Below are 18091 nucleotides of genomic sequence, written 5' to 3' on the forward strand. Positions count from 1 at the left end.
CATTTCATGGGGCATTGACATCAGTTTTGGAACCAGAGAGATCTGTACCAATGGGATGGTCTCCACCTGAACTGATCTGGAACCAGTGTTCGAGCGAAAAGGATAAGTAGGGTGGTCACTAGGACTTTAAACTTGTGAGTCGGGGGGAAGGGAGAGGGAAAGGGACAGGAAGTATGATGGCAAACACAAAGATAAGCAACAGGATAGCATGTACGCAGGAGGGTTTATGTTCAAGGCAGACTATGAAATAAGCAAAAAGGAAGGATAATTCAGGAGATATTAGAGATGATGAAAATCATGAGGGTAAGAAAGTTACCAAGAAGGACTTTACCTGAATGCTCATAGCATTTGGAACAAGGTAGATGAGTTAACAGTGCAAATCATCACAAATTCACATGATTTAGTAGTCATTATGGAGACATGGTTATAGGATGGTCATGATTGGGAGATAAATATTCAGGTCTATCAGAGTATTCGGAAGGACAGACAGGAACGTAAGGAGGTGGTGTAGCTCTGATATTCAAGGGCGATATCAGGGCGGTGCTGAAAGATGATATGGGTTCTGTGGAGAATAAGGTTGAATCCATTTGGGTGGAAATTAGAAATTCTATGAAGAAAAAGTCACTGATAAACATAATATAGGCCATAAAATAATGACATCACATTGGGGCGAACAATAAACAAAGAAATAACTAATATCTGTAATAATGGTATGGCTATAATCTACATGTCAATTGGTCGAACCAGGTTGGTCAGAGTAGCCTTGAGGAGGAGTTCATTGAGTGTATCCGTGATAGTTTCCTTGAACAACCTGTAATGGAACTGACGAGGGAGCGAGTTATCCTATATCTGGTCCTGTGTAATGAGACAGACCTCATAGTCAGGGATCTTCTTGGAAGAGGCAATCACAGTATGGTTGCGTTTAGAATACAGATGGAGAGTGTGAAGATTAAATCCAAAACCTGGGTCCTGTGCTTAAATAAGGGAGACTAGAATAGAATAGGAGGGGACTTGGCCAAAGTAAACTGGAAACAAAAATTTTATGGTGGGACAGTTGACGAACAATGGAGGACATTCAAAGCAATTTTTCAAATTGCTCAGCAAATATATATTCCAATGAAAAGGAAGAACTGTGAGAAAAGGGGTAATCTGTCATGAATTTCAAAGGAAACAAGGGAAGCTATCAAATTGAAAGAAAAGGCATACAAAGCGGCCAAGACCAATAGGAAACTAGAAGTTTGGGAAAACTTTAAAGGTGAACATAAAGCCCCCAAAAGAGCTATAAATAAAAGTAAGATAGAACATGAGGAAAAAAAAGCGAGCACAGGTCTGGCAGATGGAATACAATGTCAATAAATGTGAAATCATCCATTTTGGTCGGAGTAGCAGTAAAAAGGACTATTATTTTAGATTAGATTACTTACAGTGTGGAAACACCGCCCCGCCGAAGCATAACCCACCCATACCCCTAACCTAACACTACAGGCAACTTAGCATGGCCAGTTCACCTGACCTGCACATCTTTTGGACAGTGGGAGTAAACCGGAGGAAACCCATGCAGACACGGGGAGAACGTGCAAACTCCACACAGTCAGTCGCCTGAGGCGGGAATTGAACCCAGGTGTCAGGCGCTGTGAGGCAGCAGTGCTAACCACTGTGCCACCATGCCGCCGTGCTGCATTTGAATGGTAAAAAGTTGCAGCATGCTGCTATGCAGAGGGACCTGGGTGTCCTTGTGCATAAGTCACAGAGGGTTGGTCTGCAGGTACAGTGAGTTATTAGGAAGGCAAATGGGATTTTGTCCTATGTTGCTAAAGGAGTTGAATTTAAAAGCAGAGAGGTTATGTTGCAGCTGTACAGGTGCTGGTGAGGCAACACCTGGAGTATTGCTTGCAGTTTTTGTCTCCTTACTTGAGAAATGATATACTGGCACTAGAGGGGGTACAGAGGAGGTTCACCAGGTTGATTCCGGAGTTGAGAAGGTTGGCTTATGAGGAGAGACTGAGTAGACTGGGATTAGATTGATTGGAATTTAGAAGAATGAGGGGGGATCTTATAGAAACATATAGAATTATGAAGGGAATAGATAAGATAGAAGTCGAGTGGATGTTTCCACTGGCAGGTGAAACTAGGACAAGAGGGCAGAGACTCAAGATGAGAGGGAGCAGATTTAGGACTGAATTGAGATGGACCTTCTTCACCCAGAGGGTGGGTAATCTATGGAATTCCCTGCCCAGGGAAGCAGTTGACGCTACTTCAGTAAATGTTTTTAAAGCTAAGATAGATTTTTTTGAACAATAAAGGAATTAAGGGATACAGTGAGAGGGTGGGTAAGTGGACCTGGGTCCACGAAAAGATCAGGTATGATCTTATTGAATGGTGGAGCAGGCAACATGGCCTATTAGTTCTTATGTTATGTAAGGTGCACAAGGAACAGGGCGGTTGTCTTGGGTGACTTCAACTTCCCTAACATTGATTGGAACGTCCTTAGTGCAAATAGTTTGGATGGAGCAGATTTTGTCATGTGTGTCCAGGAAGGATTTCTGAATCAATATATAGATAGGCCGACTAGAGAGGAGGCCATATTGGATTTGGTGCTTGGCAACGAAGCAGGTCAAATGTCAGCTCTCTTGGTGGAAGACTATTTTGGTGACAGTGATCATAACTCTCTGATTTTTACTTTTGTCATGGAAAGGGATAGGTTCAGATGGTGTGGGAAAGTATTTAATTAGGGGAGGGGCTACTAGGCAGGAATTGTGGAGCATAAACTGGGAGTAGAAATTCTCAAGGAAATGCACAGCATAAATGCGGATGTTGTTTAGGGAGCACTTGCTTTGAGTGCTGGATAGGTTTACTCGACTGGAATAAAGAAGGGATGGTTGGATGAAGGAACCTTTGATGACAAGGGATGTGGAACATCTGGTCAAGAGGAAGAAGGAGGCTTACTTAAGGTTGAGGAGGCAAGGATCAGACAGGACTCTAGAGTGTTACAAAACAGCCAGGAAGGAACTGAAGAATGGACTTAGGAGAGCTAGAAGGAGGCATGGAAAAGATTTAGCAGGTAGGATTAAGGTGTTCTACACTTCTGTGAGGAACAAGAGGATGGCCAGAGTGAGGGTAAGGCCGATCAGAGACAGTGGAGGGAACTGGTGGCTGGAGACGGAGGAAGTAGGAGAGGTCCTTAATGAATACTTTGCTTCAGTATTCACTCGTGAGAGGGACCTTGTTGGTTGTAAGGACAGTGTGAAACAGACTGATATTTTCTAACAGGTTGATGTTAAGAAGGAGGATGTGCTGGAAATTTTGTAAAACATGAGCATAGATATGTCGCTGGGCCAGACGGGAGATACCCTAGGTTACTATAGGAGGCGAGGGATGAGATTGGAGGGCTTATCCATCAAGGCACTAGGGGTATAGCTCAAAATTAAGATGAGTGCTATCACTCTGATAGGATTATACAGTAGACCTACCAACAGCCACAAATACATTGAGGAACAAATATGTTGGCCGATTTTTCAAAGATGTTAGACTGAAAGGTCTGTTTTCGTGCTGTGCATCTCTCTAGCTCTTTGCAATAACAACAGAGTTGTCATAGTGGGTGACTTTGACTTCCCCAGTATTGACTAGGACTCCCTTCGATAAAGAAGCTTAGATGGGGCAGAATTTGTTAAGTATATCCAAGAGGGTTTCTTGAAATAGTATGCCTATAGTCCACCTTGAGGGGTCATACTGGGCATTATACAGGCTAATGAGCCTAGTCAGAGAGTTTGGGAGAGCATTTTGGAAATAGTGATCACAATTCCTTCAGTTTGAAGATAACTATGAATAAGGATATGTGACTAGGCACCAAATCGAGGGAGGGTAAATTATGTCAGTATTAGGCAGGAGCTTAGGAGCATTAATTGAGAGAAGCTATTGTTAGCTAAGTCCACATTTGACATGTGTGAACTGTTTAAAAACTTGCAGATGAGAATTCAGGATGGGTATGTTCCAGCAAAGAGGAAGGATGAGGATGGCAAGGTAAGGGACCCTTGGATAACTAGGGAGGTTATGAATTTAGCCGAAAGGAAAAAAGAAGCCTATGTAAGTTTTAGGAAACTAAAATTGGGCAGGGCCCATGAGGAATATAAAGAAAGCAAAAAAGAACTCAAGCAGGGAAATAGGAGTGAAAGAAGGGGCCATGGAATGATCTCAGGAAGTAGGGCAAAAGAGAATGTCAAGGCATTCTGCAGACACATGAAAAATGAGAGAATAACTTGGGAGAAGCTAGGATAACTCAAGGATAAAGGAGGGAACTTGTCCTTGGAAGCAGAAGATGTGGGTGAGATCCAAATAAATACTTTGTGTCAATATTCATCCAGGAGAAAGACATGGAACATAGTAAGATTTAAGATGAGCTACATTTTGAGATCAAGAAAGAAGTGGTGCTTGGTCTCTTGAAGAGCATTAAGGTAGGTAGGTCCCAAGGCCTGATGGTATCTACCCCAGGTTATTGGGAGAGGCAAGAGAGGAGATAGCTGGGACCTTGACCAAGTTCTTTGTATCCTCATTAGCCACTGGAGAGGTCCCTGAGGACTGGTGATTAGCAAATGTTCTTCCTCTGTAAAAGAAGGGAAACAAAGATAATCCAGGAAACTATAGACCATTGAGTCTCACATCTGTGGTTAGCAAGTTATTGGAGAGATTTCCTAGGGACAGGATTTTGTGCGCATTTGGGAAACCAAGGCCTGATTAAGGACAGTCAGCATGGCTTTGTGCAGGGCAAGTCATGTCTTACCAACTTGATTGAATTTTCTGAGTCGGTGACAAAGGTGATCGATAAGGGTAGATGTTGTCTATATGGATTTTAGTAAGGTCCCTCATGCTCGGCTCACCCAGAAGATTAAGATCCATGGGATCCATGGTGATTTGGCTGCGTGGATTCAGAATTGGCTTCAGAAGGCAGAAAGTAGTGGTGGAAGGTTGTTTTTCTGTCTGGAGGTCTATGACTCATAGTGTTCCACAGGGATCTACACTGGGACTTTAGCTGTTTCTGATCTATATAAAAGACTTGGATGAAAATGTGGATGAATGGGTTAGTAAGTTTACAGATCAGTGGAGTTGTGGACAGTGTAGGTTGTCAAAGGATAAAGCAGAATATAGGTCAGTTGCAGATATGGGTGAAGAAATGGCAGATGGAGTTTAATCCAGGTAGGTATGTGGTGCTACACTTCGGGAGATCAAATATTAAGGAAAATTATCGTGTTAATGGCAGGACCTTGAACAACACTGATGTATAGAGGGATCTTGAGGGTCAAATCCATAGCTTCCTGAAAGTGGCCACACAAGTAGATAAGGTGGTAAAAAAGGCATTTGGCATCCTTGCCTTTATTAGTTGGGAAATTGAGTACAAGAGTCAGGATGTCATGATGCGGCTTTGTAAGGCTTTGGTTAGGCCACACTTAAAGTATTGTGTTCAATTCTGTTCATCCCATGACAGGAAGGACATGGAAGCTTTGGAGAGAGTGCAGAAGAGGTTTAACAGGATGCTGCCTGGAATAGAGAGTATGCACAATAAGGAGAGGCTAGAAAATCTAAGATTGTTTTCTCTTGAGTGGTGGAGGCTTAATAGAGACTTTATAGAAGTCTTTAAAATTATGAGATGCATAAATAGATTTGGCGGTCAGGATCCAGAGTTAAAATGTCCAAAACTAGGGCGCATACATTTAAGGCAAGTGTAAGAAAGATCAGAGGATATGTGAGGGGCAAGCGTTTTACCCAGAGAGTGGTAGGAGTGCGGAACACATTGCTGGGGTGGTGGTGGTGGAGGCAGATACGATAAGGGCATTTAAGTGACTTTCAGATAACCACATGGCACGAAGATTGGTGGCGTTAACAACGATTGTCAAAGGATGTAACAGGATTGATTGGCGACTTAGGCACAGAAATGGCAGATGGAGCTTAATTCAGACAAATGTGAGGTGATGCATCTCGGAAGATACTATAGATGGCAAAACCCTTAGGAACATTGACATACAGATGGATCTGGGCGTGTATGTCCACAGTTCCCCAAAAGTGACAACGTAGGTTGCCAAGGTGATTACGAAGGCATATGGCATGCTTGCCTTCATCGGTCGGGGAATGGAGTACAAGAGTTGACTATGTTGCAGCTATATGAAACCCTTGTGAGGCCTCATTTGGAATATTGAGCAAAAGAGAACAAAGAACATTACAGCACAGGAACAGGCCCTTCGGCCCTCCAAGGTTGTGCCAATCCAGATCCTCTATCTAAACTTAGAACATAGAACATAGAACAATAAAACGCAGAACAGGCCCTTCTGCCCTCAATGTTGCACCGACCTGTGAACTATTCTCAGCTCGTTCCCCTACACTATCCCATCATCACCCATGTGCTTATCCAAGGATTGTTTAAATCTCCCTAATCCGGCTGAGTTAACTACATAACTGCTTGTCACCTATTTTCTAAGGATCTGTATCCCTCTGCTCTCTACCCATTCATGCATCTGTCAAGATACATCTTAAATGACACTATCGTGCCCGCCTCTACTACCTCCCACTGGTAATACATTCCAGGCATCCACCACCCTTTGTGTATAGAACTTTCCATGCACAACCCCCTTAAAATATTTCCCTCTCATCTTGAACTCAAGACCCTTAGTAATTGAGTCGCCCGCTCTGGCGAAAAGCTTCTTGCTATCCACCCTGTATATACCTCTTATGACTTTGTAGACCTCAATCAGGTTCCCCTTCAAATTCTGTCTTTCTAATGAAAATAATCCTTATCTACTCAATGTCTCTTCATAGCAAGCGCCCTCCATACCAGGCAACATCCTGATGAACCTCCTTTGTACCCTCGCCAAAGCATCCACATCCTTTTGGTAATGTGGCGACCAGAACTGTACACACTATTCCAAATTTGGCCCAACCAAAGTCTTATACAACTGTAACATGACCTGCCAACTCTTATACTCAATACACTGACTGATGATGGAAAGCATGCCGTATGCCTCCGTGACCACTCTACTGACTTGCATTGCCACCTTCAGGGAATGATGGACCTCAATACCCACATCTCTCTGTACATAATTTTCCCCAGGGCTTTTCCATTTACTGTATAGCTCGCTCTTGAAGTGGATCTTCCAAAATACATCACCACACATTTACCCGGATTGAACTCCATCTGCCATTTCTCTGCCCAACTCTCCAATCTATCTATATTCTGCTGCATTCTCTGACAGTTCCCTTCACTATCTGTTACTCCACCAATCTTAGTGTCATCTGCAAACTTGCTAATCAGACCACCTATACCTTCCTCCAGATCTGCTGTTTTGGTCACATCATTATCAGAACGATGCGGAGAAGGTTCACCAGGATGTTGCCTGGTCTTGAGGGTATTGCTTATGAGGAAGGGTTAAAAAGACTAGGATTGTTTTCACTGGAAAGACAGCAGTCGAGAGGAGACTTGATAGAAGTCTACAAAATTATGAGAGACATGGATAGGGTGGACAGTCAGAGGCTTTTTCTCAGGGTTGAAGTTTCAATTACGAGGGAGCACAGGTTCAAGGTGAGAGAGGGGAAGTTTAAGGGAGATGTGTGAGGGAGGTTTTTCACGCAGACAGTGGTAAGAGCCTGGAACGCACTGCCAGATTAGGTGGTGGAGGCAGGCATGTTGGTGACATCTCAGAGGTATCTGGATGGTTACATGAATAGGGAAGGAATAGAGGGATACAGACCGAATAAGGCAGAAACTTTGCTATGTAGTTTAGTTAGAACATCATGATTTGCACAGGCTTGGGGCGGGGGAGCGAAGGGTCTGTTCCAGCACTGCTCTTTTGTTCTTTGTTCACATGAATATGCAAGGAATGGAGAATTATGGACCATAGGCAGGCAGAAGGGGTTAGTTTAATTTGGCGTTATGTTCAGTATAACAGCAGGGGCTGAAAGACCCATGTCAGTGCTGTAAAATTCCAAGGGATGATAATAGGGGACAATATAATAACAGGAATGGCACCTTGTTTTAGCAGTGAAGAGCGTGAGTCCAGGAGGTTGTGTTTCCTTCCCATGCTGCATTTCAGGATATTGGTTCAAGGCTGAAGACAAGCTTGCAATGGAATGGACTGGATACCATTTTACTGATCCATGTCGGTACTGACAACATATACCAGGCAAGAAACTAGGTCCTGCTGAGTCACTATCAGGACCTGAGTGTCTAATGAAGAAGCTGAACGTCAGAAGTCTAGATTAATATCTATGCCAAGTGTTAATTGGCATAAGGTTAGGGAGATACATTGAGACTCAGGGACTGGTGTGGGAGAAATAGGCTCTAGTTCTCTCATCAGAGATGCTGCCAGACCTGCTGAGGTTATATTTCAGTTTTCCAGGAACAGTACTGTTTTCTCTTCATGCCTTTTCTGTCTTTTATTACTCAATGTTTCATTGGCAATATCTAATGTTTGCCATTTCCCCCTTCAGCTGATCCTGTCACATTTCAGGATCTATGCACATGAACACCAAGCAACTCTAATCCTGTTCACATTTAAACGCTGTAGTTTGGTCGTTGCTTTCTCTCTTTAGTTTTTTATACTAAACTCCATCACTGCAATCTTCAGTCTGTTAAATTCCCCAAACCACTTTCTGCTGTTTACTGGTGATATTATCCTTTGGAGAAAGTGAGGACTGCAGATGCTGGAGATCAGAGCATCCAAGGAGCAGTTGAATCGATGTTTCGGGCATGAGCCGAATAAGGCTTCCTGAAGAAGGGCTCATGCCTGAAAAGTCAATTCTCCTGCTCCTTGGATGCTGCCTGACCTGCTGCGCTTTTCCAGCAACACGTTTTCAGCTCTGATATTATCCATAGCCTGTCTATGCACTAATGACTGGTATCCTCGCTATCTACACCAATTCCAAGTTTGGTGTCCAAGAAAATGGGCGGCACGGTGGCACAGTGGTTAGTACTGCTGCCTCACACCGCTAGAGATCCGGGTTCAATTCCCGCCTCAGGTGACTAACTGTGTGGAGTTTGCACGTTCTCCCCGTGTCTGCGTGGGTTTCCTCCGGGTGCTCTGGTTTCCTCCCACAGTCCAAAGATGTGCAGGTCAGGTGAATTGGCCATGCTAAATTGCCCGTAGTGTTAGGTAAGGGGTAGATGTAGGGGTATGGGTGGGTTGCACTTCGGTGGGGTGGTGTGGACTTGTTGGGCCGAAGGGCCTGTTTCCACACTGTAAGTAATCTAAAAAAAAATCTTGATTGCTTTTTCTCTATATAGGAACATCTGTGTCATTTTTATATAGAAAAAACAAGAACAAAACAAATCCTTGCATCAAAAAATAACTTGGTTGCCATTCTGCTGTTTGCAAGTTGCAGCAAATTACGATCACTTAGCATTATTCTGTCCCAACACATAATTCCTTCATGGTGACCTTGAGCCATTTATTACAACAGCTTCAGTTTTTCTACAGCCTCTCTTATAATTTGTGAAGCACTTTGGATGGCCTTACCTTCATTCATCTTTTATTTCATCAGAAAGTTATATTTGTTTAATTTGAGATCCACACTGACTCTCCTTGAACAGTCCTCTCCAGCAGGATTTGCGTTGATCCATTCCTGGTTGCTTGGATGTTGTGAAACGTGAAAGGGTCCAGAAAAGATTGACAAGGATGTTGCCGGGTTGGAGGATTTGAGCTAGAGGGAGAGCTCGAATAGTCTAGGGCTGTTTTCCCTGGAGCGTCGGAGGCTGAGGGGTAACCTTATAGAGGTTTATAAAATCATGAGGGGCATGGATAGGATAAATAGGCAAAGTCTTTTCCCTGGGGTCGGGGAGTCCAGAACTAGACGGCATAGTTTTAGGGTGAGAGGGGAAAGACATAAAAGAGACCTAAGGGGCAGATTTTTCACACAGAAGGTGGTACGTGTATGGAATGAGCTGCCAGAGGAAGTGGTGGAGGCTGGTACAATTGCAACAATCAAAAGGCATTTGGATGGATATATGAATAGGAAAGGTTTGGAGGGATATGGGCCGGGTGCTGGCAGGTGGGACTAGATTAGGTTGGGACATCTGGTCGGCATGGACGGCTTGGACCTTAGGGTTTGTTTCTGTGCTGTACATCTCTATGACTCTGCTCAAGGTGGACACAGCGCTGGTGTCAAACTGACCTGCCTGGAGTCATTAGAAATTTATTCTCATTGTAATTCTGAGGAGGCTGTCACATATTTAAGTTTGGATGGTAGGGCTTGTGCTACAGTTTGTAGTGTTAATGAAGCAGGAAGTAAAATGTGGTGCAAAGTTAGGCACAGAAACGCTGCTGACCTCATCAGCTTTATACTGTTTTCTTATTCTTCCTATTTCAATCAATATATTTTTCTGGTTATAGTTTAGAATTCTTGGAGCTCTGTGACTGGTGTGGGGCAGTGTGTCGAAAAGACTATTGCAGTAAACAATAGGAGTTTTTCCCACTGCACTGCGACCATGGGCTGGAATGCTGTAGACTGAACAGGAAATCTGAAATACAATGATGAGATCCCATTGGGGCTGGACCCCTTCTTCTCACTGAATGAAGACACTCACCAGAAGCAGGTTCTGTCACAAAGCACTGACTCTGTATCACTGAATAAAGGTTGTACGCAAAAACAGGAAATAAATAAACTTTCTATCTGTGTTTTTTTGTCCCTGTTTAAGATCCATGTCTGAGTTCAAGTAATTCCATTGCAGGTAGGAGTTGTCACGATGTTATGACATTCAGGAGGTTATTTTGCCCTGTATTTTTCAAGAGAGGATGTAAGGCAGAGGTAGTGAGCCGGCTACAGAAGACCAGGTGAGTAAACAGTTTGTGAGACCTTGAGGTTTTTTTTAAAAGTTGGAACAATGGAAGCAGTCTGGGTGTGGTCAGCTCCCACAGACCATGCCCTCTAGTTTTATTTTAGCTTTTAGGTTTAGCTTTCAGCATAAGATATTGGGGTCTCAAAAAATTTGGAAGCTTCATTGAATGTCTTCCAGCTGCTACTCTGAACTTTCTCTTGATTTTTTTTCCTCCTGGATTGGAGAACTGCATATGAGAGTCTGTGTCTGAAGTTTTCTTTTTGCCAAGTGGTGTGTTTGTGGGATTTTTTTTCCTCTTTATTCTGTAGCAGGATGAGGGCGTCATTAGGTAGACAACACTTATTGCCCATCCCTAATTGCCCAGAGAGCAATTGAGAGTCAACCACTTTGTTAGATGGTCTGGAGTCACATGTAGGCCAGACCAGGTAAGGATGGCAGCTTCCTTCCCTTAGGCATGTTAGTGAGCCAGATGGGCTTTTCCTGACAATTGGCAATTGACTTATAGTGGTTATTAGATCCTTAATTCATTGAATTCAAATACCATGGTGAGATTTGAACCTGGGTCCCCAGAACATGACCTGGGTCTGTGGAGTAACAGTCTAATGATAATACCACTCAGCCATTACCACCCCTAATTAGCAATATTTGCTGTGAGGACCTAAAATTTGAATTTAGGCTGTTGTCAGAAGCAGCAAGTATATGTAGATTTCTATTAACCACAAAATGGCTTCTTAGTTTGAAATAACACAACAAAATAGCTGAAAGTAATGATTTGACTCTGTGAACTTGTACTGCTGCTTTGCTGAGTTAAGCTAAATAGAAGATAAGAGAATACAATGGACTTTTCATAATATGAATGATAAGACAGTGATTTGGTATTTGAACTAACCTTGAACTCGCAAATATGGGGTGATTATATGCGTATAACTATCTGTTTCCCAGAAAATATCATTAGATTAGCCTGTTGTCAATCATGTCACCATAATACAGTTGATTGGACTCTTCTTGAAATTAAGAACCCTTTCTCAGGAAGTATCACTGGACTAACCTACTGTAAATCATGTGATTGGTCTTTTATTGTAACTAAGGCTGTACTATCTCTTAAAAATAAGCATATAAATAATGTGCAATTTTCTAATGTAATTGCTCCATTTCTCCACAGAAGCTTTTAACTTGTGTTTTGCTGGACAAATCTACGCCAGACTGCCTTAATTTATTAAACTGGTAATCATGCTTTAAACAGATCGTACTCCTAGTGATTCTTTTGACCGATCTTGAAGTAAGGGACCCCTCAGCAGGGGTCCAGATCTTCAGCTGTATCTATTATTAAGTTTCCAATAAAATTAAATTTCTCTAAATTCCTCTTTCTTTCATTGTATGTTAACTACAGTATTTAAATAAATCGTGTTTTGCTTAACGTCGAATAGTTTGACCAGTCGTGCTGCTTCAGGAACAGACATTTTATATTTGCCTTTAAATGAGAAAAAGTTTGAGTCGATGCAACCTTCTTCAAATATTTTGAGAGGGTCTGGTCTGGTCCATATCAAAGGGCACCAGTGAAACATAGGCAATGGTGGAGGAGTTCAGTGCAGGGCATCTCTGAAAATTAGAATCACAAAGATGTCATTCAGCATTGTAAGAGGTCAAGGTGAATTCATGGTTAGATGGAGATTGCAAATATTAGTCATTTCAAGATTTCTTTTTGAGAGTTTGGAACTGTGAATCAAAGAAAATCTCCAAATCTTCATCCAGTGTAACCCTACACTATTGTAAAGGTCTGCTCATTCAGCATCTCGTTTAGTTTAGTACACTTTGTGCAGGTTAAGAAGAACCTAATGGTTCAAACAAAGTAACTCCTTGCTTTTGAAGATTGTTGCAGTGTGTCAAACAAACAAGAAATGAAAGACTCGCCACTTACGGATGTTCAATCTGTCAACAATCTTTCATAAGTGTGAATTCTCCATATCCCTCTGATCTGTTCCTAGAAAATACTGGTCTGTGTTCGAACATAGAACACAGAACATTACAGCACAGAACAAGCCCTTCAGCCCATGATGTTATGCCAAGTATTTTTCTTAACCTAAGATCAACCTAACCTGCACACCCCTCAATTTACTGCCATCCATGTGCTTAAATGCCCGTAATGTCTCTGACTCTACTACCACCACTGGCAGTGCATTCCACACACGCACCATTCTCTGCGTAAAGGACCTACCTCTGACACCTCCCCTAAACCTTCCTCCAATCACCTTAAAATTATGACCTCTCATGATGGCCACTTCTGCCCTGGGGAAAAGTCTCCGGTATCTACTCTATCTATGTCTCTCACTACCTTGTACACCTCTATCAAGTCACCTTTCTTCCTTCTTCTCTCCAGCGTGAAAAGCTTGAACTCACTCAACCTCTCTTCATAAAACAAGCTCTCCAATCTGGGCAGCACCCTGGTAAATCTCATCTGAGGCATTTACATTCTTCCTCCATCCTGGTAACATCTTGATTAAACAATTCAAGAGAAATAACTAATTTATGTGAAATATTCTTATCTATGTGAACAATTGCAGCTGTACATTCTATCTCATCTAAACAACCTTGATTATACAGACCTGCTGTTGATCTACTTTATTAAGCAAGTATTTTCCCATAAGCTCCAACAACTCTAGCTATGAGCAGCCATCAGCCATTTTGTCCATGGGCATCCCTCACAACGATTGATCTTCTCTGGGCTTAGTTAAATGAAATAGTGACCTATGCTAATGTTAGGAGACTGTCTGTAAGGGATTTTAACAGACAGACAAGAGGAAGCTTTCTCCTTGTCTAACATACATAACCACTCCAACCCATTGTGGGATGACTGGAGAATTTGAATTGGATGCAGATGCTTGAATAAATATTAATGACTCAGCAGGGCAAGAATTTCAAAATTTAGAGTCCACAGACACAATGTAGTCATGATTCAACAAAGAGAAATAATGACATTTCCAGATCCAAAACCTCAGAGGTGTCCCGAAGTATACAGGATGCCATGAAACAGTAAAACAAACCCTAAAACTATAGAAAAACTGGTGGAGAAACTACATGGATTAAGTGAAAGTCAAAAACTAGAAAAAGCCAAGGGAGGATGAGGAAAATATTTGCAGTTGAAATCAACAAAAAAAACCCAGAATTTTATCAGCGGATTAAGAGCATCATTTAAACAATGGAAATGATAAAGGCTATCAAAAGAGTACAAGGTAACTTCTGTAAGCCAAGTACACACTCACACACACTGATACACACAGTCAAAAACTTTAGAATCCAACACAATATTTATTCTTCTTTCACATTGATCACTTTGGATCATGCAGTCAGTCGTGTTTGTTATTTATTCTCAATTAATGAATATAAACATGTTGTATTGAAGCTCTGTGTGTTGGGTTTGTCACAAGGGGCCATCACATGGATTACCATCACATAAGAAATTTATCACTTGACCAAAGAACTCACCAAGGGTAGATAGGCACAAAGTAGTTTCATAAAAACTGTGTTGGCGTATGGTGTCCCGCTGTTTCTCTGACTATTAAGGGAAGGGTCTGGGAAAGAACACTCAAGAAAGTTGCTCGTATTTGTTCAACCATAACTTTGAAGAGTGAGTGAGGTTGAACACATTGGAAGATGGCTTTGAATAGGACAGTGATTAATTAAAAACCAATTAGGTGGATAAAACAGGTATTTTCCAATACGACAGTCACAGCAGAATGAGGTTAAGGAAATTGGACTATTTAAAAGGCATCTAGATGGGAGCATTAATAGAAAAGGTTTGGAGGGGTATGGGCCAAGTGTTGGCAAATGGGACTGGATAAGTTTAGGATATCTGGTCAGCAAGGATGAGTTGGACTGAAGGGTCTGTCTCCATGCTGTATGACTCGATAAAAAAGTCTGATGTATGCCTTGCTGCTGAATCCAGGGAGAGCATTTTGGTCGGGTGATCCAAACTCAAGCCTGACCATCGGCTAATGGATTCACCACCTAAGTCAGACGCTGGCACATGGGACTTCAAAGCAACCAGTGTCATTGTGAATACATACTATTGCTTCCAAGCGTAATAAAGTAGTCCACATTGATTGGAACCTTATTCAAGTTTTTCGCAAGCAACTGATAGCTGGAACAGATCTATTAGATATAGAAAATTACTTCAAAGAGTGGTTTACTCGGGAAATGAGCCGAGATGGATACTTATCAAACGGACTATGAGGTTTCAAAAGTGCAAAGCTCAAAGTGAAAGCAAATACTATGAGAGCATTAGATATTAAATACTCCAGAAGAAGCCTCATCAATGTCCTGTACAACTTTAATATGACTTTGCAACTCCTATACTCAAAGATCTGAGCAGTGAAGGCAAGTGTGCTCTCCCCAGACTTTCTACAGCTTTTATGGGATTTTATCCCGGTATATAACACTCTCCCCATCACAGAGTTTCCCTTCTACTTTGCTCTCCACCTTTCACCTGAGACACAAAGAGGAATGCAGGCAATTCCTTCTCACATAGTTTCCGTACATTATCACTCAAAGAGACACAGAGACACAAGAAGCATCATCAATCCAACAGTCTGAGATAGAGACAGTGTTCAGTCCCATTCTAAGCACTCCCTCAGTACTGTGTTAGGAAGGGTCAATCTCAATCTTGTTCCTCTCAAGGAGCTGCAGCTTCAGTCAATGACAATCTCCCTCAGAGGTGCAAGTGCTGCCCACTGAAGCAGAGAGTGGTGCCAATTCAGAGATTCCTTGGCAGGGAACAGCTATCAACACTATGGCCATGCACCTGCTCAGTGACAGAGTTTGAGTTTGGAGGAATTTTGTGCAGCGAGATGATGAGAGACAGGGGAATGCATTCGGTGACCAAAACCAACCAGAGAGAATTGACACCTTTCTCAGTTATGAACTAAGCAGGCTGCTCGCAGCCAATAAGCAGCGAGATATTGGGCTCTGTGTTTAGGGAATGAGAACAGTTTCACACAGTGTGTCTGCATTTGTGGTTCTGATGGTGTAACATGCAAAGATTCAATAAAAAGGGTAACTCAGGAGAGAATAGGACCCCTCAAAGATACCAAGTTCAAGTCCAGCGACACAAGATCAAATCCAGCCTCAGATGGCCAGATGGGCCAATAGGCAAAGAAGTGGCAGATGGAATTTAATTCAGATAAATGTGAGGTGCTGCATTTTGGGAAAGCAAATCTTAGCAGGATGTATACACTTAATGGTAAGGTCCTAGGGAGTGTTGCTGAACAAAGAGACCTTGGAGTGCAGGTTCATAGCTCCTTGAAAGTGGAGTCACAGGTAGATAGGATAGTGAAGAAAGCGTTTGATATGCTTTAATTTATTGGTCAGCGTATTGAATACAGGAGTTGGGAGGTCATGTTGTGCCTGTACAGGACATTGGTTATGCCACTATTGGGATATTGCATGCAATTCTGGTCTCCTTCCTATTGGAAAGATGTGAAACTTGTAAGGGTTCAGAAAAGATTTATAAGGATGTTGCCAGGGTTGGAAGGTTAGAGCTATAGGGAGAGGCTGAACAGACTGGGGATGTTTTCCCTGGAGTGTTGGAGGCTGAGAGGTGACCTTATAGAGGTTTAAAAATTATGAGGGGCATGGATAGGGTAAATAGGCAAAGTCCCTGGGGTCAGGGAGTCCAGAACTAGAGGGCATAGGTTTAGAGTGAGAGGGGAAAGATATAAAAGAGGTTTGGAGGGATATGGGCTGGGTGCTGGCAGGTGGGACTAGATTGGGTTGGGACATCTGGTCGACATGGACGGTTGGACCGAGGGGTCTGTTTCCATGCTGTACATCTCTATGACTTTATGTCTCTGACTGTGTGGAGTTTGCACATTCTCCCCATGACTGCATGGATTTCCTCCAGATGCTCCGCTTTCTTCCCACAATCCAAAGATGTGTAGGTTAGGTGAATTGGCCATGCTAAATTGCCCATTGTTTCAGGTTAAACAGAGAATAATATGGTAGAGGAATGAATCTAGGTGGGTTACTGTTTGAAGGGTCGGTGTGGACTTGTTGGGCTGAAGGGTCTGTTTCCACACTGTTAGAATTCTATGAAATCCAGTGACGTTTTTAATCCTCACACTCAAACAGAGCAAAAGAGAAAGAAATAAAGTCCATTTCTCCCCAAACCAGTCATTTCAAACTCTGATGAAAGGTCATTTGCTGGAAAGGTTCATTTTGTTTTTCTTTGAACAGATGCCGTTTGACCTGCTGAATATTTGGAGCACTGTTTATTTTACATCATATAGATTTACTCCATGTTCAAAAGGCACGCAAGTTATATAATTAAGACAGATTCTCAAAGATTCAGTTTACTTTAACTGATCTACCATGGAGAAAACTATTTGTACATTATAATATTAAAGGTACAATTACAAACATAAATATGCAAATCAACATTAAATATATGTACATAATCCATCAGATGTACACAGAATAACAGAGATCCTGACTGCAGAGTGAATCTCACTCGCATGCAATATCAAAGACTGGGAGATAAACTCCACAATTCACACATATCGACTGTAATGTTCAGAAACAGAAAGAACCTGACTATCACCTCCAAAATCTGAAAGCAAAGCTTCCTCAATATTGTCCCCATCAAATATTTGAGGGCAGGTACATCATGGGGTTAGATACAGAATAAAGATTCCACTACACTGCCCACATCAAACACTCCCAAGGCAGGCACAGCATAGGGTTAGATATTGTCAAGCACTTTCTACACTGTTCCCATCAAACATTCCCCAGGGCAGGAACAACATGAAGTTAAATACAAAGTGAATCTCCCTCCATACTACCTTCAACTCGCTTTCCCAAGGTATGGCCACTGTCGGTCAGACACAGTGTAAATCTCCTCTGCTCAATCCATATCAAGCACTCATCAGTCCGGGTCAAGCAGATGTTGTTATACTGAGTAAATCTCCCTCTTTACACTGTCCCCAGGGCAGGTACATCATGAGATTAGACAGAGTAAGGATATATTGTGCTGTGACCAATACTGTCTTTCACTCTCTGTTTCTTAGTCAGCTCTCAGTTTGTATCTCTCTTTTTCTCACTTCATATGCTTGTGACTTCTCTTTGTCTCCCCCCGCCCCTTTCCTGAAGGTTTGGGTGTCGTAAACAGATTCACGATGACAAATGGACCTGAACATCTTCTTACTTAAAAAAGAAAACCACCAACACACTGGCCCCAGTGACCTGAAGGATACTTGTGCAGTATGTCTCAGGAGGGATAGGGTT

Source organism: Chiloscyllium punctatum, chromosome 15 (assembly GCF_047496795.1).
Source record: "Chiloscyllium punctatum isolate Juve2018m chromosome 15, sChiPun1.3, whole genome shotgun sequence".
In the NCBI taxonomy this organism is placed as follows: domain Eukaryota; kingdom Metazoa; phylum Chordata; class Chondrichthyes; order Orectolobiformes; family Hemiscylliidae; genus Chiloscyllium; species Chiloscyllium punctatum.